Raw genomic sequence first — 12486 nt, 5'->3', positions numbered from 1 at the left:
AAGACTTCAAAGACATTTAGGGGTCGAACTATGAGAGCTGAAACCCCTGAATGTTGGAATGGAACTGAGGAATATTGAACAGGAATTCGACTGTTCAGGACTGTAAAGGACTGAAACTACTTTGTGGTCAAGAGGAACCTCTGCCAAAGAAGAAACAGTGGAGTAGACCAAAGGAAAGGACTGACCCTTGCTGTGTGCTCTGGGGCTGGCCTGCAGTTTGTTTGCTGTGTGCTGTGTCCCCCTGCTTGAAAGTACCTTGCTGTGCTGTGTCCGGAAGTAACTTAACCCCAAGGACCAAGGCGAGCTGGCTCCCTGTTGTGGGAGCTCAGGAAGTTTTCAGAAGTGTCTCAGCGACGCTGTGTGCGTATGTTTTTTGCAGCCTGAGACCTTTGTAACCCGTGCCCTGTGATTGCGGCACCTGGAGTCCAAGTGAGTCTCAGCGACGATGTGTGCATGTGCTTCGCGCAGCCTGAGACCTTTGTGAGGATTGCCCTGTGAATGTGCACACCAGAAGTTCAAGTGTTGCTCAGCGACGCTGTGTGCATGTCGTTTTTGCAGGCTGAGACTCTCGTAAGAATTGCCCTGTGATTGTGGGCACCAGAAGTTCAAGTGTGTCTCAGCTACGCGGTGTGCCTGTGCTTTTCGCAGGCTGAGACCCTCTGAAGAATTGCCCTGTGATCAGGTGCAACAAGAGCTCAAGGGAGTCTCAGCGACGCTGTGTGTGTGTGCTTCGTGCAGCCTGCGACCTTTGTGAGGATTGCCCTGTGAACGTGCACACCTGAGGCTCAACAGAGTCTCAGCGACGCTGCATGCATGTGCCCTGCTGCAGCCTGAGATCTTCGTTATCGTCATCGGCCCGGAATCAAACAAGCTGCATCGGAGACCCAAGTCGCGAGAGGCGGAGAGGAGAGCGAGGTTGCACCCCCCATGTAACGTGTGTCAGCACCTGGGGTGGGGTGTGGACTTTTAGAGAGACGCTCTCGGCCTCTCCCCTTCTGGCAGTGAGAGCCTCTGTCCCAGCTCGTGTCACGGCCTGTACGTGCCAAGGAGTGGCAGTACCGGGGCCGGAGCGGGGAGCGGGGAGCTGCACTGTGGTCCACACCAGATCGGTGTTGGGGGCATGTGGTAATGGAAACTGAACGCGAGTCAGTCAGAGGGGCGGAGAGACCACCCGAAGCACCGTGATCGGTACCGGAGTGTATTACACATTGCACTAGTGTGCAGAACGAACTACCCGATTCTTGCATTACGCATTGCATTAATTCTGCATACCCAACTGCCTGATTGTTGTATTACCATTGCATTTGTTTGCAGAACGAACTACCTGATTGTTGCATTATGCATTGCATTCATTCTGCATAACGAGCTGCCAGATTGTTGTATTGCGCATTTCATTAGTTTGCATCACGATCTGCATTATTCGTACATTGTAAAGTGCCTGATTCTAGCATTACGAACTGCATAGCCTTGCATTAGGACTGCATAGGATGACCTGGAAGAGCTTATTAATGCCACCAGAACGAGCTGGCTGACCTAATACCTGGCCAGGAGGTATATCACAAATAAGCATATGTTGGATTTTTATCATGTGGTCTCATATTATATCTTTTTATATCAACTTATACTTGTTTTTATATGAAACTCGTGTGGAGTACTTTGTGGTGTCACCATTGGGTCACTGGGAGCGTTGTCGCAAATACTTTACACATTTGCCTAAAGATAAGCCTGGCTGATCGTGCCAAGCTACCAAGGGGTGAGCAGGGGTTATCTGAGAGGGTGTCCTTCCTTTCCCTGACGTGAAAATGAGGGTCCCTACTTGGCCTAAGGAACCTACCTCTACCAACTAGGGATCCTGGTTCTAATACCATCCATCCAGCATGTACCCCAGTTGCCATCCCTTTTCTACTGTAACACTCAACTGCAATTCCAGACTTCTTTCCATCTTTCACAGCCCAGGTGAGGTAGGGCCCGCTCCCAATAAATAATCTCCACCACACAATCTAGCTGGTTTTGACTCTAATTATGAAGAATAACAAGGTTGTCACATAAGAAAGACGAATGTCCTGGCCTATGAGGTGGCTAGATTGGGCAAGAGCTACCCTCTAGGGAGGGATGAGTTTTTCTAACAACAGCCCTCTGTGAAGTGCGAGATCTTTGTAATGGAGGACCATGAACACCTTCTCCATCGATTTGGCAAACATTGGCACTATCCATCAGGACCTCTCATGTTTGATGGAGAGCCAGAAATATCTCTGGGCGTTACAGTAGGAGGGTTCAAGGTGCCATCCTGAGGACATGCAATTCATGCAAGTTACCACTCAGAGGAACTCAGCCATGTTCAGGAAAGGAGGTGTTCATTGCAAGATAGTCCAGCTCAGATCACATTCCACATCGCAATGGTTCCTGGGTATACATGCACCTACAATAAAAATAATCACCAGAGTATAGCTACCTGGAGAACTCAAGGCTGGGGCAAGCTCTTGAGTGATGTTGAGATGTTTTACCTATACAGAGGTCAAGTAAATACACCACTTTAAATCTTTCTTGAAAATGTTTCATGCATTCACTAGAGAAATAAATACCTTTTTGCACTTACCTTTCTTCTGTGGGTCATGATCTATAACTGCATCTAAAGCTGAGTGCATTTTAAAACTATAACACCTTGAGCCGACTGTTGTCATGTGCTAAATACACTAAGTCATCCTACACACATTCATCAATAGGACTTCTCACACAGAATGCTTTCAATTAAAACATATTAATGTTGGGTTTATAAAAGAAATCAAGTGTTATAAGCAGATTTATCAAAGGGCATTGGGTCTGGAGAAAGGTGGTGGAGATTGAGTTAAGATTATGCAAGATGAGAAGATAACGTATTCAAATGTTCCATAGTCCATAAAGAGAGGGTAAACTTGGAGGGGTGGTCAAAAAAATATTTATGTAGGGATGTCAGAGAAAATTATAATTATCACCGTCAAATGAAAAAATAAATGCAAATAAATGTCAATAGTTCAACGGAAAAGTTGCAGTTAAAGTTCTAATGTTCCAAAATTGTTGAAGACTACCGTTACATATTCTTGTAAATACCTTTGGGAACTGGCCCACATATATTGACCTATTGAATGGAATACTAACATAATTTGGTAAACGGGGGTAACTGCAACCATGATACTTGGGAGAGACAACTTTAGGCCTTCTGGCAACAAAAGAGACACATACCATTTGACGGCTCCTTGAGACAATTCTTAGGTTCCAACTGGTGAATAACAAAGAGGTACAGAAACAAGTTGGAGAAAAAACAATGACAGATTCAGGCACTGCAGTGCTGAACTGATCTGGCTGTGAAACCTAATTAAATGGCCAATATGAATGATCAAATTGTATTATATCTTTGCCCACCTCTCCGTTCCGACATAGATATTTAAATACAGTGTTGGCTTCCATTTGTTCTTCTGTTTTGTTTCCAGGTATGCACCACATGAGTAACATACATACAAGCAAGACAGCTCATGCAAGGATGCAACACTGAATATACCACCCTCGAAGAGCAGTAGATGAATAGGATGGAAGTGCCATGATGTCAAATTCAGGTGGCTACTGTAATAAAACAAACTGTATGGAACTTACTTTAGCACCAGAATACCGAGTTTTAAATCCTATGCTACACAAATATGGTAGCAACAATATAGAGGAGCAAAATGATGGGAAGTTAAGGATGTATATGCAAGAATGTTTACCATGCTTAATCACCACCTATATGTGCATAGATGTTACCTTTAAATACTACAACCAAATCCCTATATATATTTACCTTCACAATATATTGATAGTCTATGTTTTGTTCATGATATTTTGGAATGAAAATATTTTTGTGCTTGAAATTCCGGTAAACTTGGTGCTGGGTCCTTTCATTATCTTCTTATTACAAAGTTCATTTATCAACATTGTATCCTTGTATTACTCTTAGGTAGAATTGTAGTACAGACTTTGAGTGAGGTTTAAATTGGAAATGTACACACGAGGTCAGTAGTCGGTATATATTCCTGAATGGGACACAAAGTCATCATTTGTAGTTTAACTATGAAGTCGTTTTCTGAGTGTTTTGTTAAAGTCTGCAGGCTTCATGTAACCAGACCGTATTCACAGCCTCCACCCACATGTTTTCTTCTTTGCTGCAGCTCTAACAAGACAATGTAAGGATATTTGAACATACTGGACAGGTGTTTGATTGAGCTGGCTTCCCATAGACTATTGGCGAAAGGCTTCCATTGTGGTGTTTAAGTAATTTACATCCCAAAAGGTCAGTGCGAAGGATTAAACTACTTCTTAGAGACTTAATTCTAGCATTGAATAGTAAATAGAAGTAGGGGACAACTTCTCAGGCGCTCAAAGATTTAAAATGCTAGACACAGCAAGATGATTAACATTTTCATTCATGTCCCAAAAATAGCCCATTAACAGAGTAGGTCATTTCTTGAAAAGTGTGATTTATTTAGATAGCTGGCAGGAGTGTAAATTACATTTTGGTCCTTCTAGCAAGGTGTGACCCTTGGGCATTAACAAGTGAACTGCAAGTATCTTATATATAAATCAAATCATTTAACACCAACATAAATAATGTGTCTTTGTTTAGCCAAATAAATACTGCAATGATAATTACCTCGTGAGGCACTCTTGCGTTACTGCATGAAACAGGCGTAGCACCAATAAGAGAGCAGGCTTCGTTGTATCGGAAAAACAGGAATTCTTTTGAGTTTGGGGACTAATAACCAAGGTCGGCAACAGGGCTAGCCAGGGTACATGTAAAACAGGCTTTTGTGATGGTTACAGAGGAACGAAAGGAATCGGGCACTTTGTGGGGAGCGTCCTCTGTATTTTTTCTGTCCCCAAGGGGACACCCAAAAAGACCAATTGGATTGACGGTTTTAAAAAGGATTCTAAGGGGGGCGTGGCTTGCGCACCGCTGCAGCATGGCGAGTCCCGCTTGAGCTCCAGGGCGATTGAGGTCTGTTGGAGGCTTTTGTCTGCATTCCGAGTGCCCCTCTTCAGAGGGACAGCTCTCCTGCACGGCGGAACATGCTGAGAGCAGTTTGACTTCATTTTCGGCGGTTTTCAGCTATAACTGAACCCATTCCTGTCAGGCTGAAGTGACGCTCGTTTCCTTGATGGGCGGCCGCCATTTTCCCCGCTTGTGACGGAGATCGGTATTTCTCCTCAGAATCGTCACACTGGATACATTCTGGCCAGGTCAGCAGGATATCTGGGACAATTAACCTCCAGTGACTACATTTGGTAACTTTTTGCTTTTTTCTTCTTTTTTTTCGTCTTTTGGTGCTGCTTGGCTGGTTATTTTGTTGCTGACGCTTTGGCTACCTCAGTGCAGTACTCTGAAATTAGTGTTGCATTTTGCTTATGTTGAGTGACTCTGCTTTGGCCTTTTGATATTTACAAGGCTCTTTTATGTCATTCCTGCAAACACACTGCATATAAGGCCGCCTCTTTCGATTATTTGGCTTTGTCTGCGTTCAAGACACCTTATTCCTTGATTTTTGGTGTGGAATACGCTCTTTTTGGACTCTTGTCTTCCCCAAGTGGCTGTCTATTTTTTCTTTCTGGTTGCTGCTTCATGGCTGCAACTATGGGTCGTTCCTCAACAAATAAAGACTCGAAAGATACTGGTGCCTCTCTTAAAAGACTTAAGCCATTGTCTCCTACGGCTGAGTCTTCTCAGTCGGACACTAATTCCACTCTTGACACAATTTTGACGCGCCTTAATGAGGTTCATGATATTGCGCAGTCAACTAAGACTAGCACAGATTTATTGCAAGTGGAGGTGTCCGCTATTAGAAATGACTTTAAGGCCCTCTCTATTCGTGTTTCAGCCACTGAGACACGTATCAGTGGTGCAGAGGATAACATGCAGAAACAATCCAGGTCTCTCATCCACTTAGAGCGCTCCATGGCGGCATTGCGAAAGGATCTCACTGAGCAGGAGGACCGGAATCGTAGATCCAATCTGCGCATTTTTGGTTTGCCGGAAGATGCAGAGAAATCATCTTCTATGATTGATTTCTTATATCAATGGATTCCTTCTACTTTACAACTCTCATTCCAAAGAGACTTTGAAATAGAAAGGGCCCATCGTGTCCCCACTTTTCGCTCTAAATCTGCAACACAGCCAAGAGCGATTATTTTTAAGCCACTGCGTCATCAACATACGGAGCAAATTCTTGCTCACATGCAGAAGGTTAAGTCTATCTCCTGGGAGGGACATCGAATTTCAATTTCTCAGGACTTCGCCAGGGACACAGTCATAAGAAGGAAGGGTTTCCTCAATCTTCGAAAACTTCTTTCTGAGATGAACATTCCCTTTTCCTTCTCTGGTCCTTCGAAATTTCGCATTACCTTCAAGGGTCGTTCCAGAATTTGACGAACCGGCGGATCTCGCTTCCTTCTTGGACAATCAGATGGAAATACAGATGGAGATTCAACGAGCGACTACGATGGATCCAGGTGCTTCGGGCACTTGAAGTGTAGACTTATGTCTCCTCTGTTCTCTCTTCTTTTTCAGATAGATTGACTTGATTTTCTCTTATGATTTTTTGTGGTGGTGTGTTCTCTCTTACCTATTACTTTCTCTGTCTGATGTTTTTTCCTTCTCCTGATGTCGAATAGTTGTTTTTTGTTATGTGTGTTCCTACGTATTGTTTTCTTTCTCATCAGATGACTTTAATTGCTTTATCAAGCCGTCCCTATTCCTGCTCTTCTTTTCCTGTGTTGTTTGTGGGTCTGCCTATCCGGTTCTACTAGAGATTTTTTCTGTTTTTGTTTTCTTCGTCTTTTATTTCCCTCTTCTTTCTGCGACTCTTCCCTTTCGTTTCCTCTTTCTCTGCACGTGACCTGTCTCGTTTTTTCTCTCTGTCCCCGGTTTGCGATTTTTTATCTTCCTTTTCCTGTTTGTACTCTCCTTCTCCGTGGGTTCCCTTTTTCTGTCTGTTTTTTCTTAAATTCCTTATACATTTCTTGTTTTCTTTTTCTTCTTTCTTTCGGTTACTAGTAGTTTGCTGTTGTGTATACTCCACTGGTAATATTTCAGTGCTTGTTTACTTTTCTACCATGTTCGACTATCTACGTTTCATTTCCAAGATTTTGCCTTATTTGTAGAGTGTTTCTTCTCTTTCGCACTGACTGCATTTACGTAGTTGCACCCCTACGCTGTAGTTAGACTATATTTAGGTTGCTTCTCTTTAAGGTTTATCTATTTTCTAGTTGATTCACTCCCTTCTCTACTTGTTTCATAGTTTTATGGATTACGCTGTTTTATGGTTCTTAACTGTTTCTGTTTATTAGGTCATGCTTCTTACCTATATAGTACTTTCTTTTCTCCTTCATGAATAACCCTACCCTTTGTTATTAGATGCTAGTCTTAAAGGATGCCTTACTTTCATACGATTATGTTTCCATTCATTCTCTGTTTTTATGTGTTTCCTGGTTATCTATTACATGCTACCAGACTTATGTACTCTAGGGAATGCTGTTCTATAGATTCTTATGGGTTTTTATTTGCCTATTTACTGTATTCCTGTTTAGAGTATCTATTATTGCAGATGATTCATGTTTCTTTTTTTATTTTATTTTTATTTTTTGTGTTCTTTTTGCATGCTTTTTCTAAACAGAAGTCTACTTTATTTATATTTACTCTCTCTTACCCTTTCACAAATTTATGCTTTAGATGATGTTTATATTATTACTGCTTCTTCCAAGTATTTTTCTATTTAATATCTGCTTCATGAAATGTCTTTTTATTGGGGCTGATTATACTGCATTTTCTTCTCCTCATAACGGTTTCCTTGATCCCCCTTTTCACGTTCCCCCGAGTATGAATTTGGTCTTTTTCAAGCCTCCCTTCTTTGCTCTTCTCCCCCTTCTTCTCTCTTTTTCTCGCTATTTCTTCGCTTTTCTTGCTCCTTGGACTTCTTCATTGCCCTTCCTCTTTTCAATGTCTTTGTACGATGTTTGGAGGTTTGTCACTACTATGCTTGTTCATATATTATCACCTATGTCTCTTCCATTTGTTCCCCTACATGGATCATGCCTGGTTTAAATGCATTATCCCTTAATGTTAAGGGTTTAAATCACCCAGTTCAGAGGTCAAAAATGTTGAACTACTGCAAATCTCTTGCTTCAGATCTTGTACTTTTACAGGAAACAAAGATCTCGAGTAGGGAGGCCCTATTCCTGAAGAAGGAGTGGGTTTCGGATGTTGCCTGTTCAGATGCATGTGGTAAAAGGAATGGGGTTAATACGTTGATTTCTAAAAAATCTGGCTTGTCTATTATTTCTTCCGAACAGGACACAGAGGGTCGTTGGCTATTGTCTAAGCTGTCTGATGGTAATGTTGATCTCTTTGTCATGAATATTTATGCCCCTAATAAAGATGATCCGCTGTTTTGGAAATTAGTTACCAAAAAATTGCATGACACTCCTCATTCTGGTAATCTTATTGTGGGTGGAGATTTTAATTTACCAATGGATCCACTTCTTGATAGAAGTTCAGCCTACCATTTCCGCCCTCCGAAAGCGCATAAACAAATGACTAATATGTGTTCTCTTCTTCAGCTTCAAGATGTATGGCGTCTTTTTAATCCCTCTGGTAGTGATTTTTCCTTTTTCTCCTCCCCTCATTCTACTTTCTCGCATATTGACTATCTTTTGGTACACTCCTCCCTTCTTCAATCCTCCTCTTCTCCTCTTATTCATCCCATCCAGATTTCCGACCATGCCGCAATTTCTTTCACGCTGTTGTCCTTTGCTCCTATGGCGAGATCTCGTTCATGGAGACTGAATACAGAAATTCTGTATGATGATTTCCAGGTTTCTGAGTTTTCTGAGGAAATTCTGACTTTTTTTTCTTGAAAATGAGGGCTCAGTAGCTTCCCCGGTAGTGCTCTGGGATTCCTTTAAATGTACGTTTCGTGGTCACGTCATTAAATGCATGGCAAGGAGGAATGCGGTTATTAAGAAAGAACTAACGGATTTAGCTAGTGAGATTAAAACACAAGAATCTCTTTTTCGTCATTCCAAAGATAAATCCTGTCTACAGTCCATTAAGCATTTGAAATATAAATACCACTCTATTGTCACCAAAAGAGCTCATATTGGCCTTCAAGCTCAAAAATCTAAGGCGCTCTTATTAAAAAAAATCGAGCGGGCAAGGTTCTTGCGGCCACATTAAAATTTCAAGAATCTTCTCGTATATCTTCCCGGATTTCTTCTATTAAGGACCACTCGGGGTCTAAGAAGTTCCAGACTGAGGAGATTCTGGAAGTATTCCGTGACTTTTATAATAACTTATATACTCCCTCTAATCAGGCCTCCTTTGAGCAATGTCAAGAATTTCTACAAACAATTCCCATAAAATCAGTATCTGTGGACGACAGTTCCTCTTTGAATGGTCCAATTACCCCTGATGAAATTACCGCTGCTATTAAAGATACTCGTTCTGGAAAAGCACCAGGTCCGGATGGTTACCCTATTCTATTTTACAAAACCTTTCTTCCGGTACTTGTCCCCAAATTGAAATCTGTTTTTGATGCTTTCATTAAGGATGGTTCTGTATCTGGTTCTTCCGCTGATGCTACCATTGTAGTGATTCCAAAAGAAGGGAAAGATCATTCTGACCCCAAAAATTTCCATCCTATTTCTCTGCTCAATATGGAAGCTAAGATCTTTGCGAAGATCTTAGCTAAGCATCTAGAATCCTTTATTCCTCATCTGATCCATCCCTCGCAAACACGGTTTGTAAAGGGACGTCTGGCGCGTGACAATATTCGAACGTTCTGCCATATTCTTGGTTCAGCCAAACGCTCCCAGCTTCCGGCAGCCGCCTTGGCACTTGATGCTGGAAAGTCCTTTGATAAGGTTTCTTGGCCTTTCCTGCGTGCTGTTTTATGTGCTCATAATCTTGGGGACTCCTTCATTCAAATGGTTATGTATCTTTACTCTTCACCTAGAGCTAATATACGTGTTAATGGTGCTACTTCATCCTTTTTTAATCTTCGACAAGGTATTAGGCAGGGTTGTCCTCTATCCCCCTTTTATTCTTGCTATCCATTGATCCTCTTCTCAGGATGATTGACCTCCACCCTGATATTAAAGGTTTTTCTTATGGTCCTCACTGTATCAAAACAGCTGCTTACGCGGATGATGTTCTAATTTTTTCTGATGATATTCCATTGGCCATTCCTGCTATTTCTGACACGATTTCTCGATTTTCCAAGGTTTCTGGTTACACCCTCAATAAGGATAAAACTGAGATGTTCCCTCTAAATGCGTACTGTTTCTCTCATCATATGGGATCTGCGGGCTTCAAATGGCAATCTAAACAATTAAAATATTTGGGTATTTATTTCTGTTCTTCCCTTTCTGCTACCACTTCTTACAATGAATCTCAAACCATTCTTAAAGTGCGACATCTTTTGGAAACCTGGTCTCCGAAGCACATTTCTTGGTGGGGTCGTCTGCAAACGCTTAAAATGATGATTACCCCTATCATTAATTTTGTCTCCTCTATGCTCCCGGTTAATCTCTCTGCATCCTTCTTTCATGAAATCGATGTTCTTACATCTAAATTCTTATGGAATGGCAAAAGGGCTCGGATTGCCTATACATTTTTACGTCAACCCTGTGATATGGGGGGTTGTAACCTTCCTAACTGAGAACAATACCAAATTGCCTTTTTGGCGTCTCAGGGCGCCTTATGGTTCTCTTCTCCTTCTGTTCATGTTCCCTCATGGTTGTTAATTGAACAATATCTGGACTCTCCTTTGCCAACTGCTTCCTTTCTGACTACGAATACCCTTTCTATCCATTTCTCCCGCTCTATTATTCTGAATACTATTGCGGCGATCCGGAAGATTGATAAAAAGGTGGCGGTTCCACTTCATAAATCTCGATGGTCGTCTATTTGGCGGAATTCTAGAATTAAGGTCGATGTTGATCCTTCTATAATGGCTTATTGGGCTGGTAAAGGTATATCGCTTGTTAAACAGCTTTATGATGTTCATGATCAACCTCTACCTTTTTCTTCCTTAGCGAGCCAATTTTCGTTATCTAACTTGGACTTTTATACCTTCCTTAAAATTAAGGTGGCTCTTGCTAAACTGCGCCTTCACCCTTCCTCCCCCACAGTTACCCTCTTCCAACTGTGGGTTCGTTTGGGTCATGTGGCCTCCAAAATTTATAAATTCTTGTCATCTTCTATAATGCCTGCCTCAACTGTTGCTCAACGTAAATGGCTGCATAATTTTGATCATACTCTCACTGATCATATCTCTTCCGACACTTGGCAGCTTATTGGTAAGCTTTCTCTACGTAATAAAATTGCCCCTTCACTATTGCAATCTAAATTCTTCTCTATCAATCTCCTTCATTGGACTCCTGTTCGATTGCACTCGCTGAATCTTAAAGAAGATGACTTGTGTTGGAGTTGTGGGTTACTACCTGGTGATTTCCAACATATGTTTTTTGGTTGTTCCCTCCTCCAACCCTTTTGGGACCTCATCCACAAACACCTTATGCTTATTTTTGGTATTCAGTTCCAACTTTCTTTTCCATTAATTATCTTAGGTCCGTTAGCTTCCCCGGTCCCTCTTCCTTTGGATCCCATGGAGTTGCAGTTGTTGGACCTATTGTTGACTATTGCTGTGAAGGTTATTCTCATGGAATGGAAGTCGTTTTCTTATCATACTTGGCGGGCTTGGGTTTCCTTTCTACGAAGTGCACATACTTCTGTTGATCAGGCTCATCTCACTCCTTCCATATCTGCGGGTGTTTGGTGTGCTTTAGACTCATATATGGATTCAGCCTCGCAAGGGTTGGTTGCGCAATACCCCTTTGATGTGTCTGATTAATTTGTGTTTTTCCTTGGTTGGAAGGTTCTGCGGAAGTCCATTTTCTTTCTTTCTCTCGCTCTTCTTTTCTTCTTCCTTTTTCTGTTCCTTCTTTCTTATTCCTCCTTTCTTTCTTTTTCGTCTTTTTCTCTTTTTTCTCTATCTTCTCTTATCCTTCCCCTTTTTTCCACACAACTATAATCGGATAGTGGTACCATTGTTAAATATGTCTGCTGAATTTTAACTTCTATCCTTTAATTTGTTTTTTATCTGAATTTAATGGACCTAGTATATTGCATTATGGTTTACGCTACTTGTTTTTTGGTCCTCATATATTGATTGTAGTTCTCTGATCTTATTGATATCACTATTGTTTGTCCCTTATTGTACCTGTGCTCCTTAAATTAATAAATCTTTTGAAATAAAAAAAAAAAGGATTCTAAGAGGGGCAGATGGATTGGGCACATGATGATTGTTTTGGGTACCATTACTTTGACTGCACCACCACAAGGAGGGACACAACGAAACAATAGTGGTGGTGGAATTGAAAGGGGTCACACGAGGCACGGAAAAGAATCAGCTCCCACTTGGATGG

The 12486-nt window shown here is 41.6% G+C and overlaps 1 protein-coding gene across 1 annotated transcript in view; it reads right to left on the bottom strand.

The window, feature by feature from the left end:
* Positions 1-12486, bottom strand: part of PIK3C2G (phosphatidylinositol-4-phosphate 3-kinase catalytic subunit type 2 gamma) — a 2201800-nt gene that overhangs the window by 2094927 nt on the left and 94387 nt on the right. The window lies entirely within an intron of this gene.

Source organism: Lissotriton helveticus, chromosome 1_1 (genome assembly GCF_964261635.1).
Source record: "Lissotriton helveticus chromosome 1_1, aLisHel1.1, whole genome shotgun sequence".
In the NCBI taxonomy this organism is placed as follows: Eukaryota; Metazoa; Chordata; class Amphibia; order Caudata; family Salamandridae; genus Lissotriton; species Lissotriton helveticus.
Note: the sequence above shows the minus strand (reverse complement) of the source record. Positions and strands in the feature narration are given on the sequence as shown.